The following is a 14167-nucleotide window of genomic DNA, read 5'->3' on the forward strand; positions in this document are numbered from 1 at the left end:
AAAAAAAAAAAAAAAAAAAAAAAAAAAAAAAAAAAAAAAAAAAGGAGGGTAAGGGCAACCTACAGAATGGGAGAAATATTTGCAAATCACAAATCTATAAGGAGTTAATATCTAGAATATATAAAGAACTCCTACAACTCAATAATAAAAAACCAAATAACTTAATTTAAAAATGGGCAAAGGACTTGAAAGACATTTTTCCAAAGAAGATACACAAATGGCCAGCAAATATATGAAAAGATGCTCAACGTTACTAATTGTTAGAGGAATGCAAATCAAAACCACAATGCAATATCACCTCATCCCCATTGGGATGGCTGTTATTTAAAAAAAGAATTGTTGATAAGGGTGTGGAGAGATTAGACCCTTGGTGCATTGTTGGGGGGAATATAAAATGGTACAGCCACTATGCAAAACAGCATGCAGGTTCCTCAAAAAATTACAAATAAAATTACCATATGACCCAGCAATCCCACTTCTGAGTATATACACAAAAGAATCGAAAATAGAATCTCCAAGAGATATTTGCTTACCCATGTTCATGGCAGCATTATTCACAATAGCCAAGAGGCGGAAGCAACCTAAATGTCCATCGACAGATAAGTGAATAAAGAAAATGTGATGTGATGTGGATGTGTGTGTGTGTGTATAGACACACAATGAAATATTATTCAGCTCTAAAAAGGAAGAACATTCTGTCACATGCTACAACATGTATGAACCTTGAGAACGTGATGCTAAATGAAATAATTAAGTTATAAAAAGCCAAACACTGTATAATTTCACTTATTTGAGGAATCTAAAGTAATCACACTCATAGAAACAGAAAGTAGAATGATGGTTGCCAGGGGCTGATGGGAGAGAGGTATGGGGAGTTATTGTTCAATTAGTACAGAGTTTAAGTTTTGCAAGATGAAAAGTCCAAAAATCTGTTGCACAACAACAGGAATATAGTTACTATTGAATTCTATACTTAAAAGTGGTTAAGATGATACATTTTATAGTATGTGTTTTTTACTAGGATTAAAAAATAGATAAAAGGTGGCAGCGCCTCTGGCAGGTGAGTTCTGTGGAGTTCTAGTCATAGTTCCTGCAGGCCAAGCCTCCAGGACTCTCCTCTAGCTTAAGATATTAATTCCTTCTATTAAATGTCTGTTTCAAATAGCTGGGGTGATCCTTGTTCCCAGCACCTGGCCTCTGACTGATATACTCCTGCTTCTTCCAGCAAACCTCCCTACTTGTCAATCTCTGCCTGACTGGTGCTTTTTGGGGTCATTTATGTTTCCTTGATGTTTATCTGTTTTATTAGAATAGTGATATTGAATGTAATGATGACACAAGGCCGTTAAGCATACACACGAACAGGCGACTCCATGCAACTGAGGCACAGCATGCTACTCAGAGCTTAAGTGCTACTTGCAGATACACAAGTTGGAATCCTGACACCCCAGCTTTTTTTCTTTAGGACCTTAGGCAAGACACTTGTTTTTCCTAAGCCTCAGTTTCCTCATCTGTAAAATTGGGATAATGCTAGTGCCTTGCTCACCGTGTTGTTGTGAGAATTAAGCAGGATAACGCGGCTGGCAGCAAGCCTTCAATGACTGTGAGTGATTCTGAATGAATGGGGACACATCAACCGCTTGGTCTCAATGTGTTGAGACTCCTCAGCCTCTTTATCTAAATCCAAGCTTGGATGCTTTTCTACCTAGAGCCAGATTCTCTGCTCCCAGAATTTAAATATGTCTCACATTAATGGGAGACACAGAGAGATGGGAAGCTGGGCAGCCAGAGGCCTCAATGTTAGAAGTCAATGTTCATCAAAGGGCCCTTGGAGTCCTCGAAAAAGGAGAATGCAGAGGTAGGTGGGTTTTCAGTAGACCTGAATGTATGTGTAGGGGGTGAGAGGTAGGGAGACGCTCCTCCAGAGCCAGCAAGGGCGAAACATGGAGGCAGCCCCAGCCCACCTGCCTGCGGCCTCCCTCTTTTTGGAGGCCAAACCCAGAGAGAATGAGAGCCAGAACCAGGCTGCCCTCCACAGTTGGCACACAGGGTTCCTCTTTTAGCCAATGATGAGAAGGTCCTCTCCAGCCTAATTAACTGCAGACTTGTAACTTCTAACTCAGACAGGAATGAGGCCAGACACAGACTGAGCAAGAACAAAGCCCCCACGACTGTGTCTATAGGGCTGGGCTTCAGAACGAATCTTTAGAAGATCTCCGTCATACTGTTGGTTGGGGTCGCAGAATTGAGGTATAGAGAGGACCTACACATGGGGTCATCAACCCATGGGGGAACTGTGAACATGGACCCCTTCCCAGATGATACTCCAACATACAGGATTTTGGAAGGGGGTCCCCAAAAGGGGCTGAGGGAGATCAGAAGAGCAGATAACTTGGCCCTGGATGGCTGATGGGTTGAGGGCCAGGCTAAGTGACCTGGCCTTCATTCAGGGGATACTAAAATGACTGACTTGTAGGTGTCAGCCTTGTGCTAAGCCATTGACACAATTGTTTCATCAAACTGTGTAACAACAGGGTCATGATTGCTGCACCCAGAACCCCCTCAGCACTGAAGCCCCATGCCCCAGCTGCAGAGAGTATTGGGAGAGGAAAACGCTGAGCTGAGACCCCTTCTGCAGAAGACAGCCAGCTGCCTCCCCAGGCAAGCCAGCCTCAAATGATGCTAGGATGTGAGGGTCCCGGGAGGCCTCGTGCCCCAGCCCCTTTGAGGCAGCTCTGTAGGACCAACTCAGCTCCAGAGCTCCCCATGGGGTCACGGGGACCTTTTTGTGACTTCATCAAGCCCTATGTACTTTTCCCTATGCCCCGTCCTGTCTCCTGGTGAGGCGCTGGCAATGAAGCACTCCTCAGTGAGCATGGGAATATTCTCTACTTTATGATCGCCAGATTTAGCAAATAAAAATACAGGACACCCAGTTACATTTGAATTTCCTTTAAACAATGAATTTTTTTTTAGTATAACTATGTCCCAAATATTGCATGGGACATACTTATACTAAAAAAAAAATCACCCGTTGTTTATCTGAAATTCAAATTGTACTGGGTGTCCTATATTTTCATTGGCAACTCTGCTCCATCTCAGTCTGTGCTTTGGGGAACCTGACCTGTAACAAACCCCACCAAGTGGGCACTATCATTGCCCTCATTTTAGAAACAGAACACTGAGCCTCGAATTCTGGTCCTATGAGTGACCCTGGTTATTAAGGCAGGAGTGGAACAACAGCAGTGGATTTGGGAGCTGGATCAACTGGATTGGGGTGGGGGTGCAGAAACTCCTCAACTATTTTCACAGCCCCACCACGAACTGGGCCTACAGCTCTGGAGGAAAGGACTCCAGTACGGGTTTTCCAGCCAGCCTTCCCTGGGCAGGGCTGAACAACCCCCTGGAAGAACATTTTAATCAGCCGCCTTGTCTCTGCCTCTCTTGGCCTTTGCTTTCATTGTCAGAGTCTCTGTCAATAGCTGGAAATCCAGGCAGCAGCACAAGTAGACATTTCGCTCCTTCCCAAGCAGAAATCTCACAAAGGGCAGGGCTCCCCTCTTTACAAGGAAAACAAACAGGTCTTCAGGCTCCCAGGGGCTGGGGGTGGGCTGGGGCAGAGGGAGGCTTGGGGGGAGGGGGAGGGGGCAGCCAGCTGGCTCAGCCTGGCCCAGGCTCCCACCCTCGCTGGCTTTCCACTTCCATCTGCCTTTCCCCCACGCAGATCCAGACTGCGGGGGGAACCTGGGCGGGCTCCCCTCTCCTCTGGAGAGTGCAGCTGGCTAAAGCCTCAGTATTGCTCAGCCAGCCCTAGCAATTCCACTCCAACCCTCCCTAGGAACCAGGGTGACCTCTAAGCAAATGGGGTTCTGCCACTCCTCTGCTCAGAATCATTCCATAGCACCCTGCAGACATAGACTGTGCCCTTCCACACTTCAGGCCTTTGCCCGTGCTGCTCCCTCTACCTGCAATGTCCTTTCTTCTCTATTTGAACCCATCCATTCTTCCAGATCCTTTTTTCTTCTGTGAAACCTTTGCTGTACCCCCTTAGTCAGAATGAGTCACCTCCCTCTCTGGGCTAGCATGGTATCTTTACTTGTGTCTGATGCCCTCATCCCAGGCTGTCCTGCTCCATGTTTAGCTGGGTACATGTAGCCTCTCCCCCAGGCTGTGAGCATTCATCTGACCTTCGTGCAGCATTTTCCAGTTCGTGAGGTGGTTTCACATCTCTGCTCCCTTATAGCTCTCTTGGATAGACACCATTGTCCCCATTTTAAAGATGATGCAATAGAGACCTGAATCGTTTCCTGATGTACTCATCATCAGGTAGCTAATAACTGCAGAACAGGACTTGATTGCGTAGATCTTCGAGTCAAAGGCCAGTGCTGTTTCCAGGAAAGGCTGGCATTCTGACCTTACATGCAAACACCACCTAGCTCAATGGCTAGACACACAATATTTCAATTGTGCTGAGAGGAACCCCTTCCCCTGCTCTCCCCACCAACCCTCCTGAGGCCCCAGCTCCTGGCTGGGTATGAGGATGCTGGGGCACAAGTTCGACTTCCGGCTCTGCCTGCTTCCTCTTTAACTGGAATGCTGGGGCCAGGTGACTGGGAGGTCAGCTTCTGGGGAGTGCAATAGGAAGCTACCATCATTGTGCCATTGACGGTAAGACCAAGAGGAACTGGGATTGGGGCCCATGCACTCCGGAGAAAGGGAGTTGTACCAGGTGCTTTCCGCCTCTGTGTGGCCCCAGCATCAGCAGCCTACCTGACAAAGAAGCAAGCCTGGAATCTCCCATTTCCCATGGGCCACTGGCAGGGCTGCCCCAAGTACAGGGCTTCAGTAAGGGCTTCCACCCTAGACTTTTAAAGTAGACACCAGTCTCATCAGGGCATCGTGATGGCTCTACTGTCCAACCAGATCCCAAATCCCACCTCTTGTCACCCACTCTGCTGCTACCAGCAGGTCCCAGCCACCATATTGCCTCTGCTGGCAGACTCTTGCAGCCCCTAACAGGCCTCTGTGTTTCCACCCTTCCACCCCTCCGTGTAGTCGGCGCTCAACAGAGGAGTCAGTATGATGATGTCAGTCCTCTGCTCCAAACCCTGCCCTGGCTTCCCATTTCTAGCCAAGAAAAGCCCAAGTCCTTCAGTGGCCTGGTGGGCCATGGACAGATCATGGAGAGGATCTGTCCCCATTGTCCTCTGCCCCTCTGCCTTGCTCACTCCACTCACCCCCTCCTCTGTGCCAGATTCAGCCCTGCCTCTGGCCTTCACACTAGTTGATCCTTCTGCCTGCAAGGTTTTCTTGGCTAACTTTCTCTCCCTCTTCCTTCACATCCTGCTAAGAACCTCACCTTTTTAACATGGCCTACCATACTGGAGTCAGTCCAGTTCCACCCCCACCACTCCTGACCCTACTCTCTGCTCTACCTGTTGTTTCTTTGGTAGCCGTTGCGCCTTTTAACAAGCCATGAAGCTTGCTTATGTTGATTGCTTACTGTCTGGCTCCTGCCCTGGAATGCCATCTCCATGAGGCAACCAGGGACTCTGTCTTGTTCACTACTATAGCCCTAAAAGAGTGCCTTTGCCTGTGGTATGCACTTAATACATATTTGTGGGTGGAACTGAATCTATGAATGTGGATTGGGGTCCCCAACCCCTGGGCTGTGGACCCTGGGCTGTGGACCAGTATCTGGCCATGGCCTGTTAGGAACAGGGAGGCACAGCAGAAGATGAGCAAGCATTATTGCTTCAGCTCCACCTTCTGTCAGATCAGTGGCAGCATTAGATTCTCATAGAAGTGCGAACCCTATTGTGAACTGCATATTCAAGGGATCTAGGTTGTGTGCTGCTTATGAGAATCTAATGCCTGATGATCTGAGGTGGAACAGTTTCATTCCAAAACCATCCCCATCCTGTCCGTGGAGAAATTGTTGTCCATGAAACTGGTCCCTGGTGCTAAAAGTCGTGGAGATCGGTGATGTAGATAACAGTCCCTAAATCATTGAGCTGTATAATAATTAAATCAATCAATCAAGAACATGAATGTTCTCATGATCAATGTGTTAAAATGAACATGACTCTTATCCCCAGTGAAAGGGGTTAAGGGTGCTCCTACCCTCTTCCTTCTTGTTGCTGGGGCCTGGGTCCCCATTCTGTGAATGGGACCTCAGGTAACAGAGACCTGGCCTTCTCCCCTTCTAACCCCCTGCCTTTCCTGGAGAGTGTAGTGGGATGGGGAGGCTCATCTGACAGGGATTCCTAGAACAGCCTGTGTTTGTGTCATAGGAGGACATGATGGCCCCATGTGGGAAAGGGACGTGACTGAGGTCTGATGCCCAGTCTAGGTCCCTCTCACCATCCCTCTGGCAACTGCATATTTGGAATCCCAAAGCAAGAGTCAGTATCTAGCAAAGGACGCATTAAAAAAAAAAAAAAAGAAAAAGAAAAAGAAAAAAAGAAAAAAACTGTTTGTGAAATGTTTTAAGATAGAAAGCCTTACATAGGCATTTTTTCGTTTTTATTTGGTTGTGCTTATATTAAATCATTTTTGTTGCAAAGAATAAAATAATATGAAATTTAAAATGTCCTGGAAAATCTGAGGTATATGATTGGCTGTTTGCATTTTTCTTTTCAACAGATATTTATTGAGGACCCATTACACATAAGTCTTGGAGATGGACAAGGACAAAACACAGTCTCTGCTTCCAAGAGTTCTTTGGCTGGGGTCCGGAGAGGATGGGAGGTGTTGTGTAAGAGAGGATGTTGCTGCTGTAGCAGTTGTCTCTTTGGTATTTATCCAAATGAGTTAAACACTTATATCCACGCAAAAACGTGCACAGGGACGTTTATAGCAGCTTTGTAATTGCCCAAACTTGAAAACAACCAAGATGCCCTTCAATGGGTAAATGAATAAACTAACTATAGTACATCCAGACAATGGAATATTATTCAGGGATAAAACAAAGATATGAGCTATTAAGCCACAAAATTACATGGAGAGACTTTAAATGCATATTACTAAGTGAAAGAAGCCAGCCTGAAAAGGAAAAGGCTGTATGATTCCAACTAGATGACATTCTGGGAAAGGCAAAACTATGGCAACAGGAAAAGGATCAGAGGCTGTCAAGGGTTAAAGGGAAGGGAGGGACGAATAGGTGGACTACTGGAGAGTTTCAGGACAGTGCAACTACTTTGTGTGACACTTTACACATTTGTCAAAATCTAAAGAATGTACAACATCAAGAGTGAACCCTAATGTAAACTGTGGACTTCACCTAATTATGTATCACTATTGACTCATCAATTATAGCAAATGTACTATGCTAATGCAAGATGTTAGTAACAGGGGAAACTGGGGGTGAAGTGAAAGGGTGTTGGGGAATTCTACTTTCTGCTTGATTTTTCTGTAAACCTAAAACTGATTTTTTAAAAGTCTATTTAAAAAAAAAAAGAGCATCATGAAGTGTAATCATGGAGAAATGCATAGGTATTATGGGAGCAATCTGGGGTAGGGATTGGGGAGGGCTTGGAAGTATGGGAGTCAGTAATGAAGTCAAGACCCTTGTATGTAAAGTTCGACAAAGTTTCAAATTCCACCTCTGCCACTTATCCACCATGTAGCCTTAGCCAAGTTACTTAACACCTCTTAAACCTCAGCTTACTCCTCTGTAAAATGGGGCTGATGAGGCCTGCCACCAAATTATTACGAGATTTAAATAAAATGCAAATAAAGTACTTGGCACTGCCAGTGATGAGAGTCAGTGCTTGGTGAAAGACAGTTTCTCTTTATGCCACGGTGGGTGAAGAGGCTGGCTCAGGTGGCGTGCAGGAGGAGAAAGCATGCTAGCCTGAGAAGCAATGTGGGCGGAGCCCTGGAGGTTCAAGGAAGAGCAGATGCAGGGGGTTTGGCTCAGCCAAGAAGGGCATGTGGAGGGTGGAGGCTGTGGCTGCAGAGGCAAAAGAGATAGGTAGGGTGCTGTGGCCTTGTGTGCCATGCTAGGGAGTTGGTGTTTCCTCTTGAGGATTAATGGAAGGCAGGATGACTGGCACTGGGTATAGCCATGATTGGCTTGGCAGTTTAGAACTTTCCCTCCAGCAGGCAAAGAAAAAAATGATGGGAGAGAGTATGGGGCGGGGGCGGGGGAAGCAGGAAAGGAATGACAGCAGCAATCCAGGGACAATTTTTCTGGGGCCAAAGTAGTGGGAAAAGTTGGACTGTGGGGTCTGGGAGCTCGGGATGTGGCTTGGGAAAGCAGCTTAGCTGAAGTCACCCGCTGGCTAGCTGTGTGACTGTAGGTAAGTCATTTAACCTCTTAGAGTCTCAATTAGTTCTTCTTTAAGAATGTCTGTCTTCTAGGAAGATCCTGAAGTTGAAATAAGATAGTAAGAATGAAAGAAGTTCTGGGGGCGGGAGAGACAGGACCTGTATACTGAAGTCTCCGACTATGGGAGGTGGAAGATGAAAACGGCACAGTCTAAAACTGCAGCATTCAGAGCAAGGCCTGTGGGGCTGACGGTGCTGGGTTTGAATACTGGCCCCGCTGCTTACTAGCGTGAAATCTTGGTCTTACCACTTAATTTATCTGAGCCTCCTTTGTAGCATCTGCAAAATAAGGATACTAATACCTACCACACAAGGTTCTGTGGTGGGGTCACATGAGACAATTGCCAAGGGCCCAGAACATAGTGAGGGTTTCAAAGATGAGAACAGTCATTACTATCATCATTATTATTATCATCCTTGGAGGAATATAATCAAGAATATTTTTTCTTTTATTGTGATCTGTGTTATCAACATGATGTATGTATCGTGAGTGTCTTGAAAATAAAAAAAACTTAATTTATCAAAAGAATAAGAAGACAAGCCACAGACTGAGAGAAAATATTTGCAAAACACATTATCTGATAAAGGACTGTTAACCAAAATATACAAAGAACTCTTAAAACTTAACAATTGGAAAACAAACAACCTGATTTCAAAATGAGCCAAAGATCTGAACAGAGACCTCACCAAAGAAGGTATATAGATGGCAAATAAGCACATGAAATGATGCTCAACATCATATGTCATTAGAAGATTTCAAATTAAAACAGTGATGAGGTACCGGTCCACTCCTATTAGAAGGGCCAAAATCCAAAACCCTGATACCACCAAATCCTGGTGAGGATGCAGAGTATGTGTGCACTCTCATGCACTGATGGTGGGAATGCAAAATGGGACGGCCACTTTGGAAGACAGTTTCAGACAAAACCAGAAGTACTTTTATCATATGACCCAGCAATCTCACTCCTTGGTATTTACTGAAAGGAGTTGAAAACATAAGTCCACACAAAAATCTGCACATGGATGTTTATAGCAGTGTTTTTTTCATAATTGCCAAAACTTGGAAGCAACCAAGATATCGTTCAGTAGGTGAATGAATAAACTTATATCCAGGGAATGGAACATCATGCAGTGATAAAAAGAAATGAGAAGCCAGGTGCAGTGGCTCACACCTATAATCCTAGCACTCTGAGAGGTCGAGGCAGGAAGATTGCTTGAGGCCAGGAGTTCAAGACCAGCCTGGGAAACATAGTGAGACCCTGTCTCTACAAAAAAAAGTTTAACAAGAAAAACAAATAAAAAAAAAAGAAATGAGACATCAAGCCATGAATAGGCATGGAAGAATCTTAATGCATTTTGTTAAGTGAAAGAAGCCAACCTGAAAAGGCTATAGACTAGGATTCCAGTGATGTGATGTTTTGGAAAAGGCAAAACTATAGAGAGGGTAAAAAGATCAGTGGTTGTCAGAAATTAGGGGAGAAAGATGGGTGAATAGATGGATCACAGAGGATTTATTTAATTTCAGAGAAAGGTCTCGCTCTGTTGTCCAGGCTGGAGTGCAATGATGAAATCATAGCTTACTGCAGCCTCAAATTCCTGGGCTCAAGTGATCTTCCTGCCTCAGCCTCTGAAATAGCTGGGATGACAGGTGTGCACCACCGCACCTGGCTATTTTTAAAAACTTGTTGTACAGATGAGGTCTTGCTATGCTGCCCAGGCTGAGCACAGAGGATTTTTAAGGCAGCGAAACTACTCTGTTGCTGAGACAGTGGATGTATGTCATTATACATTTACCAAAACCCATAGAATGTACGACAACAACAGTGAGCCTTAATGTAAACCATGGACTTTGGGTGACAACGACACGTCAATGTAGGCTCATCGATTGTAACAAATGAGCTCTCTGGTGAGGGATGTTGTTAATGAGGAGGTTGTATAAATGTGGGGGCAAGGGGTGTATGTGAAATCTGTGTATTGTCCATTCAATTTTGCTGTGAACCCAAAACTGCTCTAAAACATAAAGCCTATTAAAACACTTTTTTTTAATTAGCTCAGATTTGACACACAGAAAGAAACATATCCAGGAGACCAAGCACAGATGAAGCTCATGGATTCAGAATCTTGGAGAGGGGAAGGTCTTAGAGATCCTGTTTTCTCAGTCTCCAATCTGTGACCCTCACTTTTATAGAAGATTCCCTCATGGAAACCGTCCCAGTTGGAGGACTTTTTCAGTGGGGGCATGACTTTCTTGGAATCTCAGTGGGTCAGAAGTAAAGACCTTAAAGATCGCTGCCTAGTCCCTTTGCAGTTCTGATGAGAATTAGGGTGTAGGGGACAGTGCCCCAGTCTCCAAGCTGTGAGCGGTACAACTGGCTTGAGTCTCTGAACTCTCAGGGCAGAGGTCTCTCCCGTGACCTCCCCCCTTGTTGGAAACGGCTTCGCCATCCCCCAAGGTGGCCTGTGAGGGTTGGACCTGGGAGAACCAGGATGGCCAAGGTGTGCGGTGCCAGGCCCAGATAGAAGGGTAGTGGGGGATAATAAAAGTCCCCTGAACTCCAGGCCCAAGCCCAACAATCATTCTGCACTCTCTAACCCTCCCCCTTCCAGGCTGATCCTCCTGGGTCCTGACCTCTCATCGCCTGGTGCCCTTGGCCTTGCTCCATGTTTCTCTAAGGAGAGAATGGGGAGAGGCCTCATGGTCTAAGAGGCTGAGGGCCAGGCCTTGGAGCAGGAGCAAGCTGGGTCTGGACTTTTCCATTCCAAGCCCCACTCCTCTGCTCTCAGCTCAGCTGCCTAGTTGCCCCCCTCAGGCAGGAAGGGATGGTGGACAAACAGCTTGCATGTGGCCTGTCATTAAGAGGGAGGTGGAGGCACTCCTCGGGGCTCCATCCATGGTTACACAGCGCCTGCTGCCCTGTCGTCAGATGAAAAGCCAGCAACTGCTCCTGAGAGGACCTCATTGATTAAGTCTCTCCTTGTTATTAACAGCAGGAACTCTGGGCCCAGGGTGTAGCCTTGCAGAGCTCTGAGGGAAACAGGGTGATGAAACAGAGACCTGTGGTCACAATCGACACATGTCCCTTGCTGGCTAAAGCCCACACTCCCTCCAAGGCCCACAGGGCCCCAGGTGACCTCAGCAGCCTCCGCTGGTGCCCCGCGCTGGGCTCCAGTCTCAGAGCTGCATCGCTCCTTCCCAAGTCTACTGCCCCACTGGCACCCAGCAACGGGCTTGAGCCGGCTCCCACTGACCTTTGATCGTCTGTGTTCAGTGACATCGTGCCACCATGAGAGTGTTTACACCATACAATGCCAAATGCTACCAACCTGCTGACCCCTCCACTGCCCACCCTAGAGCCAATTACTATAAATTCACTAGCAGGTCACTGTGCATGCTGGTCTTTGCCAGACACACACTTCCTTCCCTCTTAAAAATATTATTAATTGGCCGGGCGCGGTGGCTCACGCCTGTAATCCCAGCACTTTGGGAGGCCGAGGCGGGCGGATCACAAGGTCAGGAGATCGAGACCACGGTGAAACCCCGTCTCTACTAAAAAAAAAATACAAAAAATTAGCCGGGCGCGGTTGTGGGCGCCTGTAGTCCCAGCTACTCGGGAGGCTGAGGCAGGAGAATGGCGTGAACCCGGGAGGCGGAGCTTGCAGTGAGCCGAGATCGCGCCACTGCACTCCAGCCTGGGCGACAAAGCGAGACTCTGTCTCAAAAAAAAAAAAAAAAAAAAAAAAAAAAAAAAAAAAATATTATTAATTGTTTTTTTAGAGACAGGGTCTTGCTTTGCCGCCCAGGCTGGGATACAGTGGTGCAATCATGGCTCACTGAACCCTCAGTCACCTGGGCTCAAGCAATCCTGCCTCAGCCTCCTGAATAGCTAGGACCACTGGTGTGTGCCACCACATCCAGCTCATTTTTAAAATTTTTTTCTAGAGGTGGGGTCTTGCTATGTCACCCAGCCTGATCTCAAACTCCTGACCTCAAGCAATCCTCCTGCCTCAGCCTCCCAGAGTACTGGGATTACAGAGGTGAGCCACCACACCCGGCCACTTCCCTCCCTTTTTATACCTCAGTTCAGGTGGGGCTTCCTTAGAGAGACCCTCTCTGCTCCCCCAGGCCTGCTCACACGTGCTGTTACAGAACTATGTCTCTCCTCTCTCCTCAGAGCTCAGTAGCGTGTGGGGCACGTAGCAGGGACTCTGTAAGGCTGTGGGGAGGTGCATGGGACAGGCTAAGGCATGACAGTTGCGAGAAGGGAAGGAGCGGCAGACACCCTTCTCCGGGGACCTGCAGTGTAGCTCTCTCTCCGTCTGCTCCAGTTAAGAATGATGTCTTCTTCCTGCATCCCTCCTCCCAGGAACAGATGATTTTCATTTTCTGCCTTGATAGCTTCAAATCGCTGCCTGTCTCTGGGAGGACTCAGGCACTTATCCTTCCTCTTTAGCAGTGGGAGGATCTCTCTGGACCTCTAAGCCTGGCTTTCTGTTTTCAGCAAAGGCCTTGGAAGTTGCAACCTCTGCAAGGCTCCCCTGCCTTTCCAAGCCCTCTCCTTCTCTAGCACCATCTTTCCCTTCCTCCCTGTGGGCCTTCACACTGCCCTCAGATTCCTCTTCCCTCAGATTCCTCTTCCCTCCCATTTACAAACCTTGCTTCCAGGCGCAGACCTGCAGTTGGTCATTTACAGCTTAGTGAGAATTAGTGGTGAGCCAGCCAGAAGCAACGGCTTCCTTTCACTTCTCATCTTTCAGGGCTCAGCTCAAACCTCCTTAAAGAAGTCTTCTTGGAACGATTTAATCTTTACTTGGGATCATAGAACCTTGTTAATTTCTTTCACAGCCCTGACCACAGGTTGTGATATGTATTCATCTATCTTCCTCTAGCTTGTCTATTTACTGGAATGTTGGCTTTAGAAGGCCAGGGAACATGTTTGTCTTCCCCACTCTTACACCCTTGGGGCCTGGCCAATTGATGTTGAAGGGGCGTTTCTTGGCCGCACAAATGATTGCTCATCCATGTGCAAATCTGTGCTCTGCCCTGCCCAGTTGTGTCACTGGAGACAGCTCCCTTGCTCTGTGGTCTCAGCCTTCTCATCAGCAGATGGGTATAACAGTACCCGCCTCTCTGGATTTCAAGCCTGTTCTAAGGATCAAATGTGATACCAGGTGGGAGATGTGGACCCCAGCCATGTGTGTTGGGGGCTAGGTCTTATTAGTCCCAGTGGCTGTGCAAATGGCATCTGCCCTCCTTGTCCCCCTGCTGTGTGCTGTGAAGGGGTTCCAAGAACTCCAGGTGGCAGCAAAGAGGTGAAGAGAATAATAATTGATGAATGAAAATAATGATAACCAAGTAAATAATACTAATAAAAGTAATAATAACTGACTTTATCAGATGCTATTCTCAGCTCTGCACAGGAATGAACTCATTTAACTTTAGAACAGCCTGGTGAGGTAGGTCCTCTCATGGTTTCTATTTTATAGGTGAGAAAACTGAGGCCAGAGAGATTGAGTAACTCATCCCAGAAGTGGAGGTGGGATCAAGTTTTACCTTTTGATGGGACTTTCCCTCAAATCCCTTCAATCTGCTAACTTTCCCCGTTGCGTTTCATGACTGTTTATTGGATTGCTAAAACCAAGAGTTCATGTCTGAGTGTGACTTTGCCCCTTTGGCAGGCCCTGGAGGTCCAGCAGTGAGTGGGACTGATCCCTGCCCCCAGGGAACCCATTAATGGGGTGCAAGAGTGTGTGTGTGTGTGTGTGTGTGTGTGTGTGTGTGTGTGTGATTCTTGGCTGCCCAGTCAGCCAGGAAACTCCCTGAGGACACAAGGAGGAC

This window comes from Theropithecus gelada, chromosome 7a (assembly GCF_003255815.1).
Source record: "Theropithecus gelada isolate Dixy chromosome 7a, Tgel_1.0, whole genome shotgun sequence".
In the NCBI taxonomy this organism is placed as follows: domain Eukaryota; kingdom Metazoa; phylum Chordata; class Mammalia; order Primates; family Cercopithecidae; genus Theropithecus; species Theropithecus gelada.